Source organism: Columba livia, chromosome 3 (assembly GCF_036013475.1).
Source record: "Columba livia isolate bColLiv1 breed racing homer chromosome 3, bColLiv1.pat.W.v2, whole genome shotgun sequence".
Lineage (NCBI taxonomy): Eukaryota > Metazoa > Chordata > Aves > Columbiformes > Columbidae > Columba > Columba livia.
In genome coordinates, this window is record NC_088604.1 from 12750206 (window position 1) to 12761811 (window position 11606).

An 11606-nucleotide genomic window follows, 5' to 3' on the forward strand; every position below is an offset into this window, starting at 1 on the left:
ATTGAAATGTATTTCTCTGTTGTGGTTTAACCTGAGCTAGCAATACAACCATGATAGCCGCTCATTCACCCCCTTCCCACTCCTTCCAAACAGGGGAGAGATTTGAAAGGGAAGGGAGAAACTTGGATTGAGATAAACAGAGTTTAATAAAATAACATAATACTAATACACTACTAGTAAATATATATGTATATATATATATATATAAAATAGAAATAGAATATAAAATAAAAGATACTCAATGGAATTCCTCAAAAACTCCATCCACATCAAGCTGTCAATTCCAGGAAGCAGCATCCAGTCCTCAACAGCTGATCCCGGAAAGAGAAAAAAGGGAAAAAGGCAGAAAGGCCCAGAGGCTTCTGCAAAATGGCAGGATGGCAAAAGACTGAATTAAATGTCCCAGACAGAACTCCCCTGACTCCAACAAAAAGAGCAAAGAAGAACGCAAGAGAGAGAGCAGGCGAGACTGAAAGATCCCGACTCTTCTTAAAAATGAAGCATTATGCTAATGGGACAGAATACTCTTATTGATCAGCCTGGATGTCAGTCAAGCTCTGCCCTATCTATTCCCCCCTCCCTCAATGCCTCATACCTGTGTGCAGAGCTCAAAGCATCCTTGGTTCTCAGACCAGAGCAATTAAAAACGTTAACTTTGCTGGGGAGTTATCTCTTGTTCTCAAACTAAGTCCAAATAATGACTGTGCTAGCTATGAAAAAGGAAGGTTTCTAACTGCAGGAAGAAAATTAACTCATTTTCAGCCAAACCAGCACATTCCCACTTGGTGTTAGCCAGTAACAGTACAGTGGAAGAAATCATGTTATTTGTCAAGCACTGATACGGATAAGGGAAAGGAGTGAAGAAAGGATGAATCTCCCCCAGTTGAAATTAGAGGGATACAAACCTCTCTTATTCAACAGCATTCAGAGTGTTGGGATGGGACTGCTGGACCCACAGGATCTGTGTGCTTTGGGGCGCAGGAGCAAGGACATCTGAGCACTGGAAAAGTTCCATGGTAAATTCTCTTTGATTTCTAGATAAAGTTTCTTTCTCTGGTACTTTCTCTGGTGTGTTAAATTAGTCTCAGTTGCAACAGAGAGATTACGAGATCCTTGCTGGTTTACTGTGAAAGGGACAGGATTTGCTGCCAAAAGAAGAAAATAAAATAAAAGGATATCTGCTTAGTTCTCAGTTCCAAAACTTGCTGTTTTTTTTTTTTTTTCCTGAAATGGGGAGAAATCCTTCCTTGTTTCACAAAGCCTTCGGGTATCATTAAAACTGTGTTCCATACATGATGAAATATGTCAACCAAGGTCTTTCCATATATCTTGTGCTGTTATCTTCCTGCTAGAATGATAATCACAGGTGTCTTTTTATTCTACCTTTCTTTCCAAATCTGTTGTTCACACATTTCTGTTGTACTTCACACTGGCATACGAGTTGGCAGCCACTCAGCTATTGCTAGAGTTGTGCTGTTGTGCAGTTGATATGGTTTTTGGCTCTCCTACTCTGCTTCCCAAGATGCCTTTTTCATTGACTTAATTTTATTATTGAAAATTAATTTGAACATAATAGGCACAACCTTTAGAGCCATTTGCTCACATTTGCCAAACCTCTTTCATGACCCAAAGTAGGGTATTGCAATTATCTACTTTTGGCATACCCCCATTTTGTGTTTTTACAAATTATATTTTGCTCTGATTCCAATTTTTATGTACATAATTTAAAAGGATGCTAGTATTTTTAAATAAACTACTATGTCTATTTCTACCTATTTATGTATGCATATAATTAAGAAAAAAATGCTATTTTTTTAAAAAAGTAAAAATATATATATTTGCCCCCAGTTGCAGAAGAAGTTGGCATTTTCTTGGGAGTGTATATAGTATTATGAATAATAGGGCTCAATTCAAGAAACATGGATTCAATTCCTAAATCTATTGTGAGGTTTCTGAACAATCTTTTAATATTTCTCTCTGACTCAGTTTTCCATTTGTAAAATGAAGACTGAATTATCTTGTTTCCTTGTTTAGATTTTTCATTTTCTAGGCCTTTAGAGTGGAATAATCAGTTGATGTAGAGTGTCTATCACAATGGGTTATGTCTTTGAATCTGACAGAATGTCTGTACAGACACTGAAATGAGGAGCAAGGGAGCAGAATAGGGTTTACAGGTGTGTCTACTGGAAGCATATTTATTATATTTGGTATTTTGAAAATAGAAAATGTTATTGATTTTCCTTCTGGCTTTTTCTTGCTGGAAACTTCCAAAAAAAAGGTGTGTGTTTTACATACTGTAGTATTTGTAGTGAAATGGATGCAGTAATTGAGACTGATAAAACACAACTTATTTCATTATTTTGAAGGGAAATTAGCCATTGATTGTCAGATGAATGTAATACATTATTTATCCCCAATCTTCATTGATGCAGCCTGACTAAACTACAGAGCTGAATTAACAACCTTCTTCAAAGGGAAATGGGAAACCTATGGTCTTTGAACTTTAAAATCTACGGCTTTTGGAGTCTTTGCTGTAAATAAGGATGTGGGACCCAAGGAGCAGAAGTTCCTTTGTTTATCCAGCCCAAACTGCTACTTTAAACAACTGTGCAGAACATTTAAACCCTATTTAGTCTTTAAACCCCATTTACAGTGGCTACCTATTCTTGGCAGTGTCAAAAAACTACATGAAGCTTGACCTTAAACCTTAGCAGTTTCTTAGTCTGGGTCTTCTTCTCTCATTCCATCCATGCAGCCCTGTGTGTATGTTGCATTTTATAAGAAAACAAGAATATTACTTCATTCTCTCAAAGCTGAATTCTCATGCAGTATAATGAGAGCAAGTTGATTATGAAAGGGCTGAAGAATGTAAGGAGAATATATGAGCATGATAAAATTTATTAAACACCTGGTAGACTGTACCAGAGCCAGTTTTAAAAGTTAATTCATATACCCAAGGTAAAATTGATATTTACAAAACAACAACAAACGTCACTTTTTGGCATTGAGCAAATGCCTTAGTTTTAGACATTTTTAACATGTAACAGAAGTTCTGCAAACTTCTGATTTTGGAAATAAACTCTTTCATTATTGTATGAATGGAGATTGATCTTATTTTGAGAGTATTTATTTCCACACCAGGAGCTATAATGTTAACCTTGGGTAACTTTTTTGGATGTTCAAACCCACACTATAAGTTTTCTTCAAGCTCACATTATCTAAAAGTGGGGTAGACAAATATGTGCCCATCATGGTTAACTTTGACTACATGTTTAACTTTAATAAAGCTAAAACTAGAAGAATTGAGTCCTCACTAAAGTGTTCTGATGTTATGAGATGAAATACAACTGTTGAAATTCATTCATTGAAAACATCAGAAAAGTTATTACGGGTCTAAAATATATTTTATTTTTGTTAAACATATATTTAGTCTAAAGTTCTATCATTTTTTTACCCTATATTACTCTCCTTTAACATTGAAAAACACAGTAAACAAGTTGATATGAATGGTTATTTTCAGTTAGTACTGTGCGGAAGCAGCTTTTTCTTCTTATATTTTGATTATGCAGTTGGTTAGCTAGGGAAACTTCTCTCCAGCTTTAAGAATTCCTTTAAGAATGAAGAAGCTAAATATTTGCCATAGAGTATTTTGCCTTTCATGTCTGGACATTTTCTCTACAAAAAGGAGAAGCAAACACAATAGTCCATGCAAGCATTTTGAAACATTCTCAATGAGTGACTTCAAAGTGAAGACTAATAATTTGCAAACAGTGAAATCAAAGTATCTGTTACTACTGTTCTACTTCCTGAAAACAACTTCTATTTTTCAGTCACTTTAAAACTAATCTCTTGCTTTAGAAATGTCCCTTTCCCTCTTCCTGGGGTGAAAGATCTCCCACATCAACAGAAGTTTGTTTCAGTGGTATAAATGACCTTAGGTATACAGGAAGCACTCTGGAGTGTAACAAAATGTGAAAACAGACAACAATTCTCTTTACTTCCAGTAATTCTATTCTGAGACTTGTTTGTTTGTTTGTTTAGGTTTTTGTTTGTCTGTGGTTTTGTTTGTTTGTTTACTTGTTTTTGTTTGGTTGGTTTTTGGTAATAACTGACAGCAAATAGTACTTTACATTTTGGAGGCTATCACAGACCCCATGAGATCATGTACTCCAGTCTCCAGGATGAAGGAGTACTAAAGCTGTTCTCACTAGATGTTTATCAAAACTCTACTTAAAAATTAAACATGATAGTGTTCCATAACTGGATACATTAATCTGTTCCACTTCTTAATTACTCTTAGCACCATCATAAGTTGCAAATGAAATTCAGACCTTTCTGTTGAGGAAAGGGAAAGTATGTTTGTTCATTGTAACCATCTGTATGCATTTAGGGACTGAGATCTTATCCGATAAAGACAAGTATTGGATAAGTAGAAAAAATCATTTTTATCCATTGAGACTGATGAGCTGCCTGAGTCCGTAACAAAATACAGTGCAGACCTATTTATATAACAGGAAGCTGGTGGGTGAAAGACCCACTGGTGAGAAATATCATGAAGAAAAAAATATAATGTTCTATACAATTGTTTCAGCAGCTAGTTGATATAAGCTCAGATTTACAGATCTATAGAAACTGAGATGAAATTAAAATTAACAAAAATAACTGCCTATATTGGAAATATTTTCTGTGGAACTTTATCTCCATTAAAATGTCCAGGAAAATTTTTATTAAACATCAAATTTGGAAAAAATTCAATCACCTCTAACCATCTGTTGTCTAACTGAAAAGTCTACGTGCAGCTTGCAGTTATCTATGATTAAACACGACTATTCAAATAATTTAACTCTTTAAACCATCAGCAACTATGTATCATTTTTAGCTTCTGTAAAAATGGATAATGCTGTAGTCTGAGCACTCTGGATCCTCTTCTTGACTTTAATCTGCTGTCTGCTTCACTAGTTTCCTCTGCCCAGGGAGGCAGGTGACACGAACAGTTTTTCCTTGTAACGATGGATTTTACCAGCTTGTTAGCGGCAATCGCCCTCCCAGCACAATTGCTTACACTGCACTGCCAACCCCATGTCCTCACATTGGTGAATCAGCACTCAAAACAATTACAGCTGGCTTTGAAAAAATCATATTTAAAAATAATATTTGTGCTTGCTTGTTTTTGAGTACAAATCATTCATTTGCTCTACCTGTACAAGTCTTTTAGTTTAAGCCTCGGTGCTCCAGTCTGTAAAGCCAGTTCTGGAAATGAACACTTTGATGTCTCTTGAGATCTCCTGATAGGGACCCAGGTGCTTGTGCTGTGAGAGACATAACATGTCTACTCATACGCACAAAAGAGTCTTTCTAATGTTAGCATTATGTGCAGTGTGTTCTCCAGGGTTTTCCAATCTGGTTGAGGGTAGAATGTAAGAATGTAAGTGACTTTACACTTCTCAGCCTGTTTCCTAATAGACAGCCTACACTTTCCTTTCATGGTAATTGTAGCCCCGTATATCACCCCAAGTAATTTCAGCAGTTGGTAACAATTTGATTTTTACACATCTCTCCCTTTTAACTTCAGACTCCATTCAGCTCTGTGCCTGGAGTGACTAAGATATCAAAGTCAGCCATGGGTTCTAGATTTTGAATGGAAAATAAATTAGCAATATCAAACCTAAAGGCAACTTTGATTATCTTTGCTACCACTGGTGTTTTTTGGCTTTACCATTTTGTTCACCCACACTGCACCCACTCAGTTCCAGGGGTATGTTGAAGAAAGGAGAAGTTATAGTATACAGATCTATTCAATAATTAAAAATGTGCTGTATGGGTAACTTGTGTGGATGCATGGCATGGCCTTTACAGAGGAAAACCAGTCCCCATCTTTGTGGGTAACTGAACTCTATTATTCTGTTGGTCAGAAATGGGACCATGACAGAGCCAGGAGGAAAGAGTTTATTATTATTCTTCTTTGAGAATTTTTACTGTTGTCCATTTAAGCATCTTGATTTTTTTTTAATTCTGGCAGCAGCTGATTTTAGTGAGTATCTGGCTGTATCTGGTAGTTCTCTCTTTCAGAGGACAATTCTTGCTTGAGTTTTTGTTTGCCTGATATTTCTTTAAAATTTCTTTTATTTCTTTCAAAAGAAACGTATTATAGGACAAATCTTACCTAGATTGTCCTATGGCTATGGACTCACTAGACTCCTTGGGACTTCAGCTGAATCTCCTGAAATAGGAAGATGCTGAGCTAGAGGAGTATTTACGTGGATGGATGTCTATGGGGAATGTGCAAAGGTCACAGAATAGAACTCCAGCCATTAAGCTTCCACTCATTGCTTTCCCGGGAAATAAAAATCTCAGAAGCTAGCTCTTAATTTCTGGGAGCAGGTAAGATAGCTATTTCTTCCTCCTTATAATCATTAGCCATGTCTTTATCCCTGCATTTCTTTTTAGATCTACTTGTGTGTTTTTTTTACTTACCTGCAAAAGAACTGGTGTCCTTCTGTCTCCCTTGTGGCACTGCCAGAATCCTAGATCCAGATCTGCCTCTCCAATACCATTTGTGGAAATCCTGAAAAGCTTGAAAAATTGTTTGACTTGCAATATCTGCGCTCCCACAGGGCCATCCCCAGCTGCCACAGTGGGGCCATGCACAGCCCATGCGTCATTGCGGCTGGTCAAGCAGCAGGCAGAGATTTATCCGAACATGACTGCAGGACGAGCACACTGCAAACATTTCAATGAACTGAAATATCTTGGCAAATCTCCAAACCATGTCTTGAGCTAGTTATATGTCTTTGTGAGTGCTCGCTTCTTGTACTTTTATTCTCTTTACCAGAACTAAAATATGTTTTCTTCAGTACAACATGCATTATGGACAGTACTATAGTTCAGAGAAAGGGGCTGTTAGTTTTCTTCCTCCCAGCTTTTTACTGGGAGGAAGAGAAACACAAAGTAATTTTCTGCTAACACAGAAAAAGGAGCTGCTGGAAAACACTGAAATATTTAGGCTTTCTTCCCCTGTGTGCTACGGATCTTCTCCCTAGCACTTGTTAGCTGCTCACTATCCTGACTTCCTGCAGTGTTTCCAGGGAAATATAAATAGCACCTTTTACAGAGTTTATTGGGAAAGTGCCCACATTACATTAGACATAAATGTACTTTAGCTTCCTCAATGCTGTTTGATTTCTACTATATTAAAATTTCTCTTTAATTTCTTATACAAGGAAAACCAAAGGCGTTTCTTGTTATATCTGCATTTGATACAGAGATCAAGGAGTAGTGAAAAGTTACGCCAGTCACTCTTTTTAATATGGTGGGCTTCAGACTACTTCACTAAAGCACCTCATTTATTCCTAATTCTTTTATGCCTGGTGAACTAATCCTTCTGAAGCACCTCACTTTCTTATGTAGACAGGGAAAGTCTCATCAGTATCATCTAAACTTAAGCAAGAGAATCTTCCTCTATTACAAAATGACAGTTTTTCTTAATTGACTACCAGGTGATACTATCTTTAGGGAGAATGCTAGGAAGATATTGTATCTGGAATTGTAAGAAATGGCCAGAGGGAACCCCATCTCGTGTATTTCTCTAGAGGACTTTCAGAAGAAAAATACTGAACTGTGGGTAAGCAGAACAAAAGAAAAAGCAAATTATTTCCAAAACGAGATGAAGAATCCTGCCTCAGGACATCATACGTGAAAACCATGTAAAAGTGAGAGTCTTATATGGAATTATAAAAAATTCTATATTTATTGTAAATATCTATAAAAGGTGAACAATTATTGAGCTTAGATCTTTTGAAACTGAAGAATCCTTTTTAGCCTATAATACAAAGTAAACCTTTTCAAAAGAGTCCTTGAGATAGGCAAAATAATGAAGATTAACAAGTGTAAATTCAAATTAAACACCACTAGACTGCAATTTCCTTCTATTTATCATGATTAATCTATGTCCTCTTTCCAGGAACACAGAAACCGTCCAATCTGGTGTTAACAAGGAAATCTGTTGGTATTTTAAATGTCAGTAGAATTTCAATATCTCATTAATACTATTTCAGAGAAAACTGAAATCTGGACTGCTAGTGGCACTTCTGCAAAATTCATTTACCAAGGTTAGAGTCTCTTTGATGTAATTCTACAGAAGTAGCACTGAGCTGCAATACCATCTCTTTGTATGTAGTTTTATAGTATGTTCTTACCGTTGCGTTGCTGATGTTTGCTGGTTTTGTAATGTGATTGGATTTTTCTTAGTAGAGGTGACAGGAGCACAGGCAGAGCCGGCTGGTTGCTGCTGCTCCTGGTTCTTTGCTCAAAGAGCTGTACGTGGCTTTTTGTGATCACACTGATTACGGGGACACATCTCTGTCAGTGGTTTGGTTTCAAATACTGGCTGCTGTCAACTGTAATTGAATAAGCACCTCCAAGGGATGTTCTTTTGTGTATTCATGGGCTGAATATTCAATTTGTTAATGCATATAGAGCAGAGTTGTAATTGCTTTTGCCCTTGTGATAGGAAACCCTCTACCAGTAACTTTAAGGTCAGTTTCCACTTTTTTTTAAACGAAATCCTTTTTCTCAAGTGTCTTCTCACTCCTTGGAGGGAGAAGCAGGAACTGAAATTCTGTTTTAAATGGGACTAAAAAGTCAGTGAAATAAAAGGTTTTCAGACAAAAGAAAGCTTATTTTGCTCTCAAAGAAGTTTAAATATTTAGGAAAATACTTAAGTGACACCTGAGTGAATATTTATTATATAATTGTAATATCTCATTCTTCAAATGGCAGCATTAGTACATGAAAATTTGAATATCTATTTAATTTGCTAATATGTAAAGGTACGTTGTTAATAACTTTAATAATAACTGATGATTTGTTGTTAATATATTTGTGTAGCAACATTTTCATCTCTAGCTCCTTCAGAAAGCAGATGGGCAGAGATGCAAAATATGAGCAACAAACATTTTGCTTCTAGCCACATGGAACTCAGAATTCATGGGATTCCTATGTATGTCCCTATATGACCCTTTTTATTCTTGACGATCTCGTGTTTATATCAGTTCTGGAAAATATCTGTACTCATTAAAAAAACCCACAAAAACAATGTAAAAATCTACCTCACTGTCAACTCATACTTCTTAGTTCAGATTTTTCTAGAGAAAATTCTTCCCCCAATCAAATGCAAATACATTAATTCAGAGCTGCTTCTTGAAGAATAAAATTTCCTTGAGGAAGCTCACATGCAAGTACAAATCAATAGAAGACAGTATGCCTGAAATTTCAGTTCACTTTATTAAATACATATAATAGCTTGTTTCCTTGCAATTATTACTGAAGAGATTCCTTCACATCGTGTCTATGAGAAGCTATTATTTCATAGATACTAACTGGAGGTAAGATACCTTGGAAAAAAAAAAAAGAGCAGTTAATATATATATATTTTTTATTATTAAAATTTAAAAACAAAACAAAACAAGAAGGGAGGGATGGTAGCCAACAAGGCAGAAACTTAGTGGTTAGGGCAGTTGCTTGGAGACTGCATGTGAATCTCATTTCTTTAAGGACGGAGTACAAATCTCGCTCTATGTCTTGGTTGTCTGCTGCATGCATTCAAATGTTACATGAGAAGAATAGGTATCTGCTATGGACTCGTTGGAAAAAACAATTCAGCTGCAATAACATTATTGGAAATCCTCAAGTGCCATAAACAGTGCTTATTCCATGTGTTACATTGCTTTCTTCAGAGTGCTTCATTTTTTATCTTGCTGATTTTAGTAGTGCAAGACATGAACAGGACTGAAACAATTGATACTGAGGGGCATTTCAGGTTAGACTGGATTGCACCTGGTGAATTTAAATCCATTCTAAATAATGCAAGAACTGAGCAGGTGTTTTCTGGATCACAACTGTGGACAGAAGTAACCAAAGTTTATCTATGTCCTTTTTTTGCTTCTGAACTTTTTTTTCCTCACATCCAACCAGTAAGTTCATGAAACATGCAATACCAAATATCTAAATACAGAGGATATTAAGGTGGAAGCTGAAGCTACCCATATGGTCAAGAGAGGTCTCTGGAAGGCAAATCAGGATACCTAAATTTGGAAGCAGTTAGTTTTCTAATTTGGGAGCTCTAATTGCTGCGTGGATGCACACACTTCTCTCTACTGACTGTAGAGGGAACTACAGTCTAGTGGGGAACTCCAGGGGAGTTTGGCTACAGGATGGTGACACCTGCCTGTGAGGGACAAGGGCCTGGGGAACCTGGAGAGCAACTTGTGGCAGGTTGGGGCCGGCTGCAGCCCAAACCTCTTGTGTGACCCTCAGCACTGAAAAGGTTATTCCTCCTGTGGTTTGTTTGTAAAATACCCTTGGAGATGATGGCTGCTATCCAAATGGCAAGTAATCAAATACCATTATAGTGTAATTAGTTATTATTACCTCAAATGGCTAAGATTTGGCTTCTCAATGCCTCCTGCCATGGTTTATTATAGAACAGGAAAATGCAGGGAAGGAGAAAGTGGAGTACAACAGTGATGGGGCAGCATCATTAGCAACCTATTAATAGTATTTCTAAAAAGAGTCAGAAGTTGAGGCAGCATCAAGACAGATGCACTAGAAATTGCCAAGACTGTGCAGAAGTGACTTCAGGATTAAACCATGTGAACGAACATATAATGTTCTCTCCAGTTCTTGGGAGGGTTCACCACCTCACTCTGAGCTCATTCTGTAAAATACTTATTTTCCCAAAACAGAGAGACAGAAATTTTATTTTTTACAGCAAGGAAGAAATCTAATACAACTTTGATTGGTTTGTTCAGGTGCTGTCATTGGGCTGCTAAATGTGACTGTAACCAAGGAGCTGAGGGCACATGAGGCTGCTGCTCTGAGGACAGGACTTGAGGAAGGCACTTGTCTCATTGAACTGTTTGTTCCTTGGCACATTTTTGATGGTAGCAGGTTCAACCTCACTGCTTGGTGCCTTATATTGGGGCAGCCTTAAAGCAGGTTTCTATTAAAAGAATGGAGGATTATTTATCTGGCAAGTTCTTTGGAATGAGCATGATGTTATGGCCCATTAATTCTCATTCTCTGCTTATATACATCAAAATGCAAAGTGTACTTGTGAGGTGCAGTTCTTCTTCTATTGTTACCGAATCCAAAGGTAAACAATTGACTGACTTTGTTGGAAAAGATTGGAATAATTCTAAATTTAATCCTTCATTATATTGTCATTCGCAGGCAAAGTTCTTATTATATGTTTGAGCGTGATGATTAGTTCATCTGAAACTGAGAGACGTGTCTGTGCATATATTATAAAACCTTTGAATATGGTGGGCAGCATGCTTCCGAGTATGTGGTTAATTGGGTGGAAAAAATGTCAGGTAGTAAAAAATCGTAACTTGTTGCAGTTTTCACTCCACATGCCTAGATGATACCCAGGCAGATGAACAACTCTGTATATGCAGAGGCTAGAAATTCATCACAGTATTGAAGGCCTAATATCTATCAGTATTTGGGGCATTTCCTGCAAGGAGAGCTGAATAGTGAGCTTTCACTGTCTTTGGAGAAAGCTGAGGACAATTAGTGTGAGAGTAGTTTAAGAAAATGCTTAATTC

General features: G+C 36.9%; 1 long non-coding RNA gene across 1 annotated transcript; it reads right to left on the reverse strand.

Annotated features, from left to right (window-relative positions):
- Positions 1-278: 278 nt before the first annotated feature.
- LOC110362032 (uncharacterized) lies at positions 279-8362 on the reverse strand. Its single transcript, XR_010471941.1, has 3 exons — positions 8196-8362; positions 6475-6573; positions 279-1145 (listed from the first exon to the last, which is right to left on the reverse strand). It is a non-coding gene; the product is annotated as an uncharacterized LOC110362032 (long non-coding RNA).
- Between the last annotated feature and the right edge of the window lie 3244 nt (positions 8363-11606).